Source organism: Borostomias antarcticus (assembly GCF_949987555.1).
Source record: "Borostomias antarcticus genome assembly, chromosome: 1".
In the NCBI taxonomy this organism is placed as follows: Eukaryota; Metazoa; Chordata; class Actinopteri; order Stomiiformes; family Stomiidae; genus Borostomias; species Borostomias antarcticus.
The window spans coordinates 860989-874809 of record NC_140234.1 but is presented as its reverse complement, the minus strand read 5'-3'; positions in this window follow the sequence as shown (position 1 = coordinate 874809).

Here is a 13821-nt window from a genome sequence, read left to right as displayed (position 1 = left end):
GTTCAGTAAAGGCAGAGTAGAGGTAGAATAGAGGTTCAGTAAAGGTAGAATAGAGGTTCAGTAAAGGCAGAGTAGAGGTAGAATAGAGGTTCAGTAAAGGTAGAATAGAGGTTCAGTAAAGGTAGAGTAGAGGTAGAATAGAGGTTCAGTAAAGGCAGAGTAGAGGTAGAATAGAGGTTCAGTAAAGGTAGAGTAGAGGTAGAGAAGTAGCCCCTACCCCTCCCACTTTTCCTCACCACTTTTTTCGACCCCTTTTTTGTATCATTAGGGCCCGAGCACTGGCGGTGCGAGGCCCTATTGAAACTCGAAGGATTATTATTATTCTTCTCCTTCTTCTCCTTCTTCTCCTTCTTCTTCTTTACTCCAAACAAATGCCTTTTAGGCGGCCTGAACATCGATGAAAACGGATGAAACTTTGCAGATACGTCAGTCCCGGTGAAAAATTTGATAATTCATGGGTGACGGAAATGGGCGTGGCAAAACGGCTCAAGAGCGCCCCCTGGAAAGTTTAAAATGGCGAGCCCCACCTTTCAGTTTGATGTAGGCTAACGAAATTCGGTGGGCATATGTATTTCATCGAGCCACACTTAAATGTCTCTTGGAGCTATACCCAACATGCAACAGGAAGTCCGCCATTTTGCTCTTAATGTGCCATTTTGTCCTTGTTTTGACCATTTCCATGCCTCGTACTTCGACGAACTCCTCCTACAGATTTCATCCGCTCAACTTCATATCGGGTCAGCTTCATCTTAAGACCTTTGTGATCAAAAGTTATCAAAAAAATTGAGTTTTCACCAAACACCCTTGCCGTGGCGCCCTGCCAAAGTTTGACATTTCGCCATAAAACACGAAGTCCTCATAACTCCTCCATACATTATCCAATTTGTCCGATATATCCAAGCCCCCAGGATTCGAAATCTAAAGTGAAGGCCTATTGAACCGCGCCATCTTGGCTAGATTTGTAGTCATTTGGCTATTTCCGGTGACTTTTGACTTGCGCAGTTGAGTTTCTCTGGCCGACGCGCGTCCACGAAAAAGTTCACCTTTATGTGAAATGTAGACGCGCGTTCCCAGCTCTCTCGGCTCTCCCCGCTTTGATTTAGCAATGAAAACCGGCTTGCATATTAACCTGTTTTTGTCAAATATATCAGTTGGAGAAATTATTTTTTGATCCTGGCATCTTAGTTTTAACAGGTTAAATATAATTTAACATGTTTTGTTTGCTAGTAGATGGTATTCATTCCGTTCGCGATAACGTTATTGCAGCCAGGCTAAATTCCTCCAGGGAGCCAGTGACAGGCGAGTTGAAGAGCTTCACTCCCCGCCAGCAGGAGCTTTGGCCGCGGCTACCCCATCTCGGATAACCCGCTGAGTTCGTGGCTGCTATTTCACACTCGCCCTTGATCAATCCCAATACCGATCCATGGTAATAATGAATCAATCGTTCAGATCAGATCGGAAGTGCTGCATGCATGTTACAACATCATTGTTACCTTTATTAACATAACCATAGCCTACATTTATCTCTCTAACGTTAGGCTATCCATCTTACACCAGTCGGCCATTCGATAGCTGGAAGCGGTGAACGCCAACGTTGACTGAAAACACCCAAACTCAGTGTATCGTTTCATCTTCATGCTACACATCAACTCCTTTACATTGTATGTGAATAAATTCCTGTTATTCTAAAAATATCCCATTTCTGTCCATTCCTGGAAAAGGCTAATAATTGCTGTCAAATGATCACTCCAGTTTATCACCGTATCCCACTACCATTTCAACTATGCACAGGAGGTTGTCTTGTGGTCATTTTCATTAAAAAATGATTAGCCTGATCAGTTTGTTGTATGTATTAAGCCCTTTTTGAGCGGTATGCTTGTATTAATAGCTTATAGCTTGCCATACTCACCAACCCATTGGGGGGCATTAAAAGCATTACAAATTAGACATTAAAAGCATTAAAACGAAATGTGAAACATTATATATATATATATATGTGTGTATGGAGCAATTGTTTTTAATGTCCGACTTTTGTCTGTGCTGTTCAGTAAATGTGCATCTGTCCTAACTTATTGTAGCCTATCTATCTACTACACAACCTAGTTCAAATTTATGAATCTCCCGCGGAAGTCAGGAGGGTTGGCAAGTAGGCTAGGCTATGGTCACTGCTCCCCAGTAAAATTGAATAATTGAGGGGTTACTTACAGTACAAAAAAGTACAGCATTTGTAGAACTCGGATGATACTACATAAATTGCCATGCAAAGCCAGAGACTGTTGCTTGTAGACGACAAGACTGCTGTAACCATTCAAATGTGGAGGCTACACTGCATTGAAGGTGGGTTGGCTTACTTGACACAGAACACAGAAAACGGACACCACAAAAAAGGGCTTAAAGCAGGTCCTAAACAGCAGCAGGTCTGGTTGAGGTGTGAACTGGTCTCCTAAAAATGGCTTGAGCTGTGAGGATAAGAGGAGGCACACTGTTTCTGTTATTACATTTCAATAATAGAATATGACACACAAACCACATACATACACACATACACATACAGCCCGTCTTGGTTTAAAGCCCACTCACCAACGTCAAGGTGCAAGCCTATCGAGTGGGAACACGAGACCAATCACGAACAGGACAAACTCAGACGGGACAACACAGCATACAAATAATCAAGGAATATGTATGTTGTCATGCTGTTTCACATTTCGTTTTAATGCTTTTAATGTCTAATTTGTAATGCTTTTAATGCCCCCCCCCCCCCCCCCCCCCGCAATTTGGTTTGGAAATGATCACGCCGCGGAAGATTCATAAATTTGAACTAGGTTGTGTAGTAGATAGATAGGCTACAATAAATTAGGACAGATGCACATTTACTGAACAGCACAGACAAAAGTCGGACATTAAAAACAATTGCTCCATACACACATATATATATATAAGACAATCTCCTGTGCATAGTTGAAATGGTAGTGGGATACGTTGATAAACTGGAGTGATCATTTGACAGCAATTATTAGCCTTTTCCAGGAATGGACAGAAATGGGATATTTTTAGAATAACAGGAATTTATTCACATACAATGTAAAGGAGTTGATGTGTAGCATGAAGATGAAACGATACACTGAGTTTGGGTGTTTTCAGTCAACGTTGGCGTTGACCGCTTCCAGCTATCGAATGGCCGACTGGTGTAAGATGGATAGCCTAACGTTAGAGAGATAAATGTAGGCTATGGTTATGTTAATAAAGGTAACAATGATGTTGTAACATGCATGCAGCACTGCCGATCTGATCTGAACGATTGATTCATTATTACCATGGATCGGTATTGGGATTGATCAAGGGCGAGTGTGAAATAGCAGCCAGGAACTCAGCGGGTTATCCGAGATGCGGTAGCCGCGGCCAATGCTCCTGCTGGCGGGGAGTGAAGCTCTTCAACTCGCCGGTCACTGGCTCCCTGGAGGAATTTAGCCTGGCTGCAATAACGTTATCGCGAACGGAATGAATACCATCTACTAGCAAACGAAACATGTTCAGTTATATTTAACCTGTTAAAACTAAGATGCCTGGATGAAAAAATAATTTCTCCAATTGATATATTTGACAAAAACAGGTAAATATGCAAGCCGGTTTTCATTGCTAAATCAAAGCGGGGAGAGCCGAGAGAGCCGGGAACGTGCGTCTACATTTCAGATAAATGTGAACTTTTTCGTGGACGCGCGTCGGCCAGAGAAACTCAACTGCGCAAGTCAAAAGTCACCGGAAGGCCAGAAAAGCACAACTGCGCAAGTCAAAAGTCACCGGAAATAGTCAAATGACTACAAATTTGCCAAGATGGCGCGGTTCAATAGGGCTTCATTGTTGATAGCGGCCAGTGAATGGAGTGGCTGTATCCAGTTCTATTAATACATCCATGGATATATCTCACGCTTCATGACGGTTCTGTCCTGAACACATCTATGTGTCAGTATTGCGTCATACTTATAGCGCCACCTATTGGTGAAACAGGAAGTCCTCATAACTCCTACATACATTATCCAATTTGTCCGATATATCTCACGCTTCATGACGGTTCTGTCCTGAACACATCTATGTGTCAGTATTGCATCATACTTATAGCGCCCCCTTTTGGTGAAACAGGAAGTCCTCATAACTCCTACATACATTATCCAATTCGTCCGATATATCTCACGCTTCATGACGGTTCTGTCCTGAACACATCTATGTGTCAGTATTGCATCATACTTATAGCGCCACCTATTGGTGAAACAGGAAGTCCTCATAACTCCTCCATACATTATCCGATTCTTCCGATATATCTCACGCTTCATGACGGTTCTGTCCTGAACACATCTATGTGTCAGTATTGCATCATACTTATAGCGCCACCTATTGGTGAAACAGGAAGTCCTCATAACTCCTACATACATTATCCAATTCGTCCGATATATCTCACGCTTCATGACGGTTCTGTCCTGAACACATCTATGTGTCAGTATTGCGTCATACTTATAGCGCCACCTATTGGTGAAACAGGAAGTCCCCATAACTCCTCCATACATTATCCGATTTGTCCGATATATCTCACGCTTCATGACGGTTCTGTCCTGAACACATCTATGTGTCAGTATTGTGTCATACTTATAGCGCCACCTATTGGTGAAACAGGAAGTCCCCATAACTCCTCCATACATTATCCAATTTGTCCGATATATCTCACGCTTCATGACGGTTCTGTCCTGAACACATCTATGTGTCAGTATTGCGTCATACTTATAGCGCCACCTATTGGTGAAACAGGAAGTCCTCATAACTCCTACATACATTATCCAATTCGTCCGATATATCTCACGCTTCATGACGGTTCTGTCCTGAACACATCTGTGTCAGTATTGCATCATACTTATAGCGCCACCTATTGGTGAAACAGGAAGTCCTCATAACTCCTCCATACATTATCCAATTTGTCCGATATATCTCACGCTTCATGACGGTTCTGTCCTGAACACATCTGTGTCAGTATTGCATCATACTTATAGCGCCACCTATTGGTGAAACAGGAAGTCCTCATAACTCCTCCATACATTATCCAATTTGTCCGATATATCTCACGCTTCATGACGGTTCTGTCCTGAACACATCTGTGTGTCAGTATTGCATCATACTTATAGCGCCACCTATTGGTGAAACAGGAAGTCCTCATAACTCCTACTTACATTATCCAATTTGTCCGATATATCTCACACTTCATGACAGTTCTGTCCTGAACACATCTACGTGTCAGTATTGCATCATACTCATAGCGCCACCTATTGGTGAAACAGGAAGTCCTCATAACTCCTGCATACATCATCCGATTTGCACCAAATTGCTGATGCTTCATGAAGGTGGCCTTCTGAACCCATCTATGTGTCGGTATTGAGTCACACTTACAGCGCCACCTACTGGTGAAACAGGAAGTCCTCATAACTCCTACATACGTTATCCGATTTACTCAACATTTCTCACGCTTCATCAAGGTACCGTCCTGAACACATCTATGCTTCGGTATTGAGTCACGCCTAGAGCGCCACCTACTGGTGACAGGAAGTTTCTCTCAGTACTGCACACCGAAATAGCACAGCCTTTAACGGCGCAGCACCCCGACACGCGTGGGGTGCGAGGGCCCGCTCACTGCTGCTCGCAGCACTAGTTTTGTATTAATTTGTCTGTTTCTCTATGTTCTTTTTCCAATTATCCTCTCCATAGACATTTACTTGTGTACTTCCTGTGCTTGGACTGTCTCTGTCTGTAGCAGTTTCATGACTGGAACTACTACCCTACTAACACAGTACGTAAAACTGACGGGACACATTGGTGTAATTGTGGTAATTTTGCGACGTCACCAGCAGCGGACCTAGCTGACACCTAGCTGACACTTGCCTTTTCAGTCGCAAAATAACCAAAATAGCCGTCCTCAAGTACACTGTAAGGGAACGTAGCCGCCACTGCTGCTTAAATCCGTAACTACGATGTAATTAAATAACGTGACAATGTGGTTAGATCACAGTCCCAATCTGACTTTATTGGAAATGTGTCACAGTGGGTCAGAACATTTGTAAATTACTTAGGTTTTAAAATAAATTTTGAAGTCATACAGTTACAGAATTGTAATAATGAGGAGAAATCCTGCATGTCTGTTTTGTGTGTAATTTCTCATTTACAGTTAATATTAACACTAAAGATTTGCAGTCTAGGCCTAATAAAAAGAATGATAAAAAATATGCCTATGAATAAAGTCCTAATTTTGCAACCTAAATGTGAGCAATGAACGCTGAGCATTGAACGTAGAATGCAAGGCATTGGGCTACTAGACAAACAAGTTACACACTCTGTGCCAGTAGGTGGCGGTATGCACATTAAAGTTGTTTGCGATCCGCCACTAAACCTAGCGAAGGAGAAGAAGAACGGTAAACTTCCGCCGTTTGAAACAGAAGAAAGACCAACACGCCCGCGACAACACAGATCATGTAAGTATCTCAATTTCAATGTATACATAGATAGCTATGTATTTTGGTATCGTCCCAGATAAAACACCAACGGTATGTGCAAGCTACCCTATTGTAATGATTATCTATATGGAGATGCTCTCTTTCCAATGTTAGCTAACTAGCTAGCCAGCTAACGTGATTAGCCTTTTTCTGTACATGGCTAGCTAAGTAGCCTACGTAAAATTACTCTCGCAATTATTGTTAAAACGTTCGCTTTTGTGTAATTGTAGCTTAAATTATAATGTTGGCTTGGCAACGTGAGAATATTTCAGTTGTGTACACTATAACTTTTATGAAGTGTTGTTGTGGGCCATTGTTTCCTAATAACAGGCTCGCGCGAGCTCCTGCACGTTCGTACTGTTTCATCGCTTGGAATAAAATGGGATAATTAGCTAACTCATTGATTTCGCATTAACCCACGACACCGTTAGTATGTGTTTGTTTTTAGGCATTCATTTTTCCGATTTTACCGTTAACAGAATACTAGAAGGCCCAACAACGGAGCTAGGCTAGCTAGCAGGATTTGTTATAGCAGCCATCTTGGCTTTTGGCACGTGGTCCTGTGGAGTGTTCATGTCAGCCAACGAGAGGGTCACCCACCCACTCTCTCTCTCTCTCTCCCTCTCTCCCCTCCCATGCTCTCAGTTGCCAACCTCCCAGTTCTTGTTTGAACTGAGCAAGAAGCAGGTGAGCGGGGCAGGAAGAGGCGCTAAGATGGGGACAGGCGTGGCCAGGGGCAGTCCTGGGACAGCACCACAGGCTCTGTGAGTCTTGTTCAGTTGAATGCCCTCATGAGTATTAACAGAAGAGCACCATATACATATGCACACATACACTCTAACATGTCGCTCTCTCCTCAGCTCAGCCCAATGGTCTCTGATGGTTCTGTCTGGCCAGCCCTTAGGTGGAGAAACACCTGATCATCAATATAGGCAGGCACACGTAAGTACAAATGCACATACGTTTCCATAGACGGGATAAACAAATGGGGATATTGATATTATAGAGAGTTAATGTTAGCGGTAGACATGTGAGATTCATAAGACGCATCACTGACGCCAGTGACGCCACAATATCAGGGAAATTGAGCAATTGCTTCCCTGTAGTGCAAACTTGCAAGATTCGCTCAGTTATTAACCCTTCTTGCCTTTTTTGTTGTTGGTTTTCTCTCTCCTCCTTCCTCTCAGTGCAGTTCTCCTGTGTGCTGAGCCGCTATCCCATGTATTGCCACTGCTGACAGGGTAGAGCTCAGCCCCATGCAGAAGTGAGTGATGAGGAGAGGTAAGATCATTTTCCGTTTTTTTCCCTCCAGTTTTAGGAACCGTCTCAAGAATGTGTTCCCCACTTTTATGCCTTTAAATCAGGGTTGGAGTATTCCAGGTGTGTGGCCATGGCCATGAACACCAGTAGAGGAGGGAACCAAGTGTCTCATTCTCTCTCCACAGTTGTGTGGTTGTAACCCCCCACTAGCTACATATTCATTCAATCTTTATTTAACCTCGTGAATCAATTGAGAGTAAGCTCTCATTTACAATGACGTATAATCACTCTATATTTGAACTTGTACTACAGGTGAGATAATCCTTTTTAATGGTCTCTCTCATTGCTGTGCAAGACTTGGGTGTTCTCCTGCTCTGAGTGCCCATTCTCCTATACCTCCCAGATCTACCTCCACAAGCACATCAAGAGGAGCCATGACAACCTCTGTCTCTGCTGAGGAACACACAGAGCATTATGAAGTAGCCAGTGCCTTGGCGAAGGTGTTTGAGCAGCAGTCATCAATGGATTAACTCCCAAGACACAAGGAAGAGACAGCTCAACACACGCTATGACTCCAGTGACGAAGGTAATATAATAAAGTGCATTCAACAGTCCCAAAAGAGTACTACTTGAGTTGACTAATCTGAGCTAATTTACCTCTACTATATGTTCCAGTGCCCAGGCAGCCGGTCGGCAGAACTCAGACCAGACCAGCTATGCCAGGTGCCAGAGCCGGAAGGCCTGCTCTGCCAGTTATCAATGCAGGTATCCATGCATGTTTGTGTTGGTGAAATGTCTATGCATATTTGCACACTTACAGTTAACTCAGGACTGTCTGAAGACTCATGTACTCAGTTCACTAATTCGCTCATCTCCCATCTCACTACTCGGCAGTAGATGTTCATCGCCCGGGTCCTTTGAGCTAAGGCGCTGTGAGCCCAGGCCCTTCAGCCCTTCAGACGTCCAGGCACGAGCAGCATGCATCAGCGATTAGCACCCCGGCCAGACCAGGTCAGGGTCTGACATGTCTCATGTCGAGTTGATTCTTCCCCTTATGCCAGAATCACTACGCCGCCAGCACCATAGTTTCCTGCTCATCCCTTTATCCTCTGGTTTTCAGGTAGTTCTCTGATGCCATCGCCTGTGAGACCAACAGCTCCAGCAGGGTTGCCATCAAGTGTCTGCCCAGCTGCAGGAGATGCTGAAACATGCCCCTGCTCGATGCAAAAAGGTATGTGATGTCAGGCAGTTAATTTTCTCGTATCCAGTGACATGGCACGCTTCCAATGAACGTATGTGACTTGCTTTTACAGCCATTTCATTATGTCCTTAGGCATCTGCTCCAGCCCAGCTGACCTCCCCAGCCCAGCCCCTGACCGCAGCTCCAGCCCTGACCACAGTGGAGTATTCAGATGAGGATGATCTCTTCTGCCCAGACCCTCGATTCAGATGTGGGTGACCCCCAGCCCGTCTCCCTAAACCTGCCTTTCCAGCCTGCCAGGATGGATGCCTTTTTTGTAAATAGTTTTTGTGGGATACAACGGTCTTTTCCCGGTCTGCCTGCCACAGAATGCGCACTGTTTCATTTTTGTTTTTAGAACTTTTGCAATTGTCAGATAATGGGTTGCTAGCCAGAGCTTGTACATGCTTTTTTTTGCTTTTCTGGCTATGCGTAATGTGACAGACCGTAAACCTCATCCTTGTAAATATGTATACTTTTAATTTGTAATGTACTTTGTGTAATAAAATGTTCTAAACTGTTCAGTCTTATATTGGTTTGTATCATAATGCTTGCTGCTATATCCCCATATAGCATTAATTCGTTTTTGTACTGGTAAATGCTAAATATAGCCAGTGGTTCTGCAAATGCTAAATATAGCCAGTGGTCAGGGTTTAGTAAGTAAGTGACCATATTTGCACCGTGCGAAAAAGACGTGCAGACCAAGTCATATAAATACCTGTAAATCTAGTGTCAGCCAGGTGAGTTTATTACGGAAGTTCCTGCCCACGTTTTTTGCACGCGGCCGCACCGTATTTGCACCGTGCGAAAAAGACGTGCAGACCAAGTCATATAAATACCTGTTAATCTAGTGTCAGCCAGGTGAGTTTATGACGGAGGTTCCTGCCCACGTGATCACGTGCGTTCTTTGCACGCGGCCGCAACTTCGGAATGACGTGTCGTTCTTACGTAGCGTCTACTAAACGGCAGATCTCGCGTTTCCGTAAATGGCCGCGTAATTTCCGCACGCGGCGCACACGAATCGTCACCTATAGCGGCCGTATGTCGAACGTTTGCGCAACCTGCGTGTGTTAGTAGGGTATGAGCCTCTTCACTCCCTTCACTCTCTGTTTCTAACTGGCTAGGACCTGGCTCTGTAGACAGTAAGACCAGAACAGTGTCTTCTTAAGACTTGGGAATACATCTATGTAGCACTGTAGAGTTTACAGGAAGCTGGCTAGGCGGCTGTTGATTAGCTAATAAACGCCTCTCTTATTTCAAGAGCATTCATATGTAGGCTATCTTAACCTGGATTACATCTACATGTTGCTATTCAGTACAGTAGTTCAGTAATAAGTTTAATAGCCAACCAGTGTCTACCAGTCACTCACTCACCATCTAAAGCATCTTCTGGAGGCTGGGAATGAGTGTCTAGATCAGAGGGGGCCACAGCTGATTCTGTGAGCAGCAGCACATAAAGGTTTTAAAAGACATGTCAACAGGACCGGCTAGCTAGCATAGCACATTATAATGTTATCTAGCAGCTAGCTTACCAGGACAGTAGTTGGCTGGTTGCTAGAACTGTAGCTAGCAGTAGCTGTCTAGTTAATGGTAGCTAACGTTATCTAGCAGCTAGCTAACCAGATCGAGTTGTTACCAGAACATAAGCTTACTAGCTAACGTTAGCTACCTAGCTTAGCACTTTCTAACGTTAGCTACCTAGCTGAGCACGTTCTAACGTTAGCTACCTAGCTCAGCAATTTCTAACGTTAGCTACCTAGCTGAGCACGTTCTAACGTTAGCTACCTAGCTCAGCACTTTCTAACGTTAGCTACCTAGCTCAGCACTTTCTAACGTTAGCTACCTAGCTTAGAACTTTCTAACGTTAGCTACCTAGCTCAGCACTTTCTAACGTTAGCTACCTAGCTCAGCACTTTCTAACGTTAGCTACCTAGCTTAGCACTTTCTAACGTTAGCTACCTAGCTTAGCACTTTCTAACGTTAGCTACCTAGCTCAGCACTTTCTAACGTTAGCTACCTAGCTTAGCACTTTCTAACGTTAGCTACCTAGCTTAGCACTTTCTAACGTTAGCTACCTAGCTTAGCACTTTCTAACGTTAGCTACCTAGCTTAGCACTTTCTAACGTTAGCTACCTAGCTCAGCACTTTCTAACGTTAGCTACCTAGCTTAGCACTTTCTAACACACTAGGCTAACGGCTCTCGTTGTCATGGTTAATGTGAGACCGCGGGCAACTGACCGACCGTCTTAACATATAATATATAATAATAATATAATATAATATTATTAATATAATAATAGCTACTCTCACCTTTCTGGTGGAAAAAAATGCTTATGGGCTCCCAGTCTGCCGCCTTTTCTCCTGGCCTCTCTCTCCACTCTTTTCTCCTGGCCTCTCTCTCCACTCTTTTCTCCTGGCCTCTCTCTCTCTCCACTCTTTCCTCCTGGTCTCTCTCTCCACTCTTTTCTCCTGGCCTCTCTCTCTCTCCACTCTTTCCTCCTGGTCTCTCTCTCCACTCTTTTCTCCTGGCCTCTCTCTCTCTCCACTCTTTTCTCCTGGTCTCTCTCTCCACTCTTTTCTCCTGGCCTCTCTCTCCACTCTTTTCTCCTGGTCTCTCTCTCCACTCTTTTCTCCTGGTCTCTCTCTCCACTCTTTTCTCCTGGTCTCTCTCTCCACTCTTTTCTCCTGGCCTCTCTCTCTCTCCACTCTTTTCTCCTGGCCTCTCTCCCCACTCTTTTCTCCTGGCCTCTCTCTCCACTCTTTCCTCCTGGTCTCTCTCTCCACTCTTTTCTCCTGGCCTCTCTCTCTCTCCACTCTTTTCTCCTGGTCTCTCTCTCCACTCTTTTCTCCTGGCCTCTCTCCCCACTCTTTTCTCCTGGCCTCTCTCTCCACTCTTTTCTCCTGGCCTCTCTCTCCACTCTTTTCTCCTGGCCTCTCTCTCCACTCTTTTCTCCTGGCCTCTCTCTCCACTCTTTTCTCCTGGCCTCTCTCTCCACTCTTTTCTCCTGGTCTCTCTCTCCACTCTTTTCTCCTGGCCTCTCTCTCCACTCTTTTCTCCTGGTCTCTCTCTCCACTCTTTTCTCCTGGCCTCTCTCTCCACTCTTTTCTCCTGGCCTCTCTCTCCACTCTTTTCTCCTGGCCTCTCTCTCCACTCTTTTCTCCTGGTCTCTCTCTCCACTCTTTTCTCCTGGTCTCTCTCTCCACTCTTTTCTCCTGGTCTCTCTCTCCACTCTTTTCTCCTGGCCTCTCTCTCTCTCCACTCTTTTCTCCTGGCCTCTCTCCCCACTCTTTTCTCCTGGCCTCTCTCTCCACTCTTTCCTCCTGGTCTCTCTCTCCACTCTTTTCTCCTGGCCTCTCTCTCTCTCCACTCTTTTCTCCTGGTCTCTCTCTCCACTCTTTTCTCCTGGCCTCTCTCCCCACTCTTTTCTCCTGGCCTCTCTCTCCACTCTTTTCTCCTGGCCTCTCTCTCCACTCTTTTCTCCTGGTCTCTCTCTCCACTCTTTTCTCCTGGTCTCTCTCTCCACTCTTTTCTCCTGGCCTCTCTCTCTCTCCACTCTTTCCTCCTGGTCTCTCTCTCCACTCTTTTCTCCTGGCCTCTCTCTCCACTCTTTTCTCCTGGTCTCTCTCTCCACTCTTTTCTCCTGGTCTCTCTCTCCACTCTTTTCTCCTGGTCTCTCTCTCCACTCTTTTCTCCTGGCCTCTCTCTCTCTCCACTCTTTTCTCCTGGCCTCTCTCTCCACTCTTTTCTCCTGGCCTCTCTCTCCACTCTTTTCTCCTGGCCTCTCTCTCCACTCTTTTCTCCTGGCCTCTCTCTCCACTCTTTTCTCCTGGCCTCTCTCTCCACTCTTTTCTCCTGGTCTCTCTCTCCACTCTTTTCTCCTGGCCTCTCTCTCCACTCTTTTCTCCTGGCCTCTCTCTCCACTCTTTTCTCCTGGCCTCTCTCTCCACTCTTTTCTCCTGGCCTCTCTCTCCACTCTTTTCTCCTGGTCTCTCTCTCCACTCTTTTCTCCTGGTCTCTCTCTCCACTCTTTTCTCCTGGCCTCTCTCTCCACTCTTTTCTGGTGTGTATTTATGTTTGGGCTTGATGTTTATGATTTATCGTTAGGCTATTAGTGCTAGTATTTGACAGCCAGCCGGTATAGTGACGTTAATGTCAAAAGAGGTGAGACTGCCAGCATGAACCATGGCATGGACCAAACCATTTAAGAAGGGGGATATTGAACCATGGCATGGACCAAACCATTTAAGAAGGGGGATATTGAACCATGGCATGGACCAAACCATTTAAGAAGGGGGATATTGAACCATGGCATGGACCAAACCATTTAAGAAGGGGGATATTGCTCAGGAAATTAAAACTTTTTTCATCTGTATTGCATTATTTGTGGCTTAATTTGAATTGTGATACAGCATTAGTGTGACTGATCTACATGCAGAATAATTTCATCCTAGAAAGAGGGACCTCTTGTTTTTTTGTGGGCCCTGCTTGCTAGTGGGCCCTTATAATCATCATCACCTTTCACCCTAAACAACGCGCTGGGTGGAGGTATTGGGCGCTGGGTGGAGGTATTGGGCGCTGGGTGGAGGTATTGGGCGCTGGGTGGAGGTATTGGGCGCTGGGTGGAGGTATTGGTCAATGAGGTAGAGACGCGGATAAAGGATCATTTGGGAACGATGATTTCCCATGTGCTCGACTGATAAGAGCACCTGCTAGGCCTGAGTGGTCCCATTTAGATTATAATGAATTATCTATCATGCAGGCTATATTGGCATTCGTTTAGTGCGGTAGGCCTT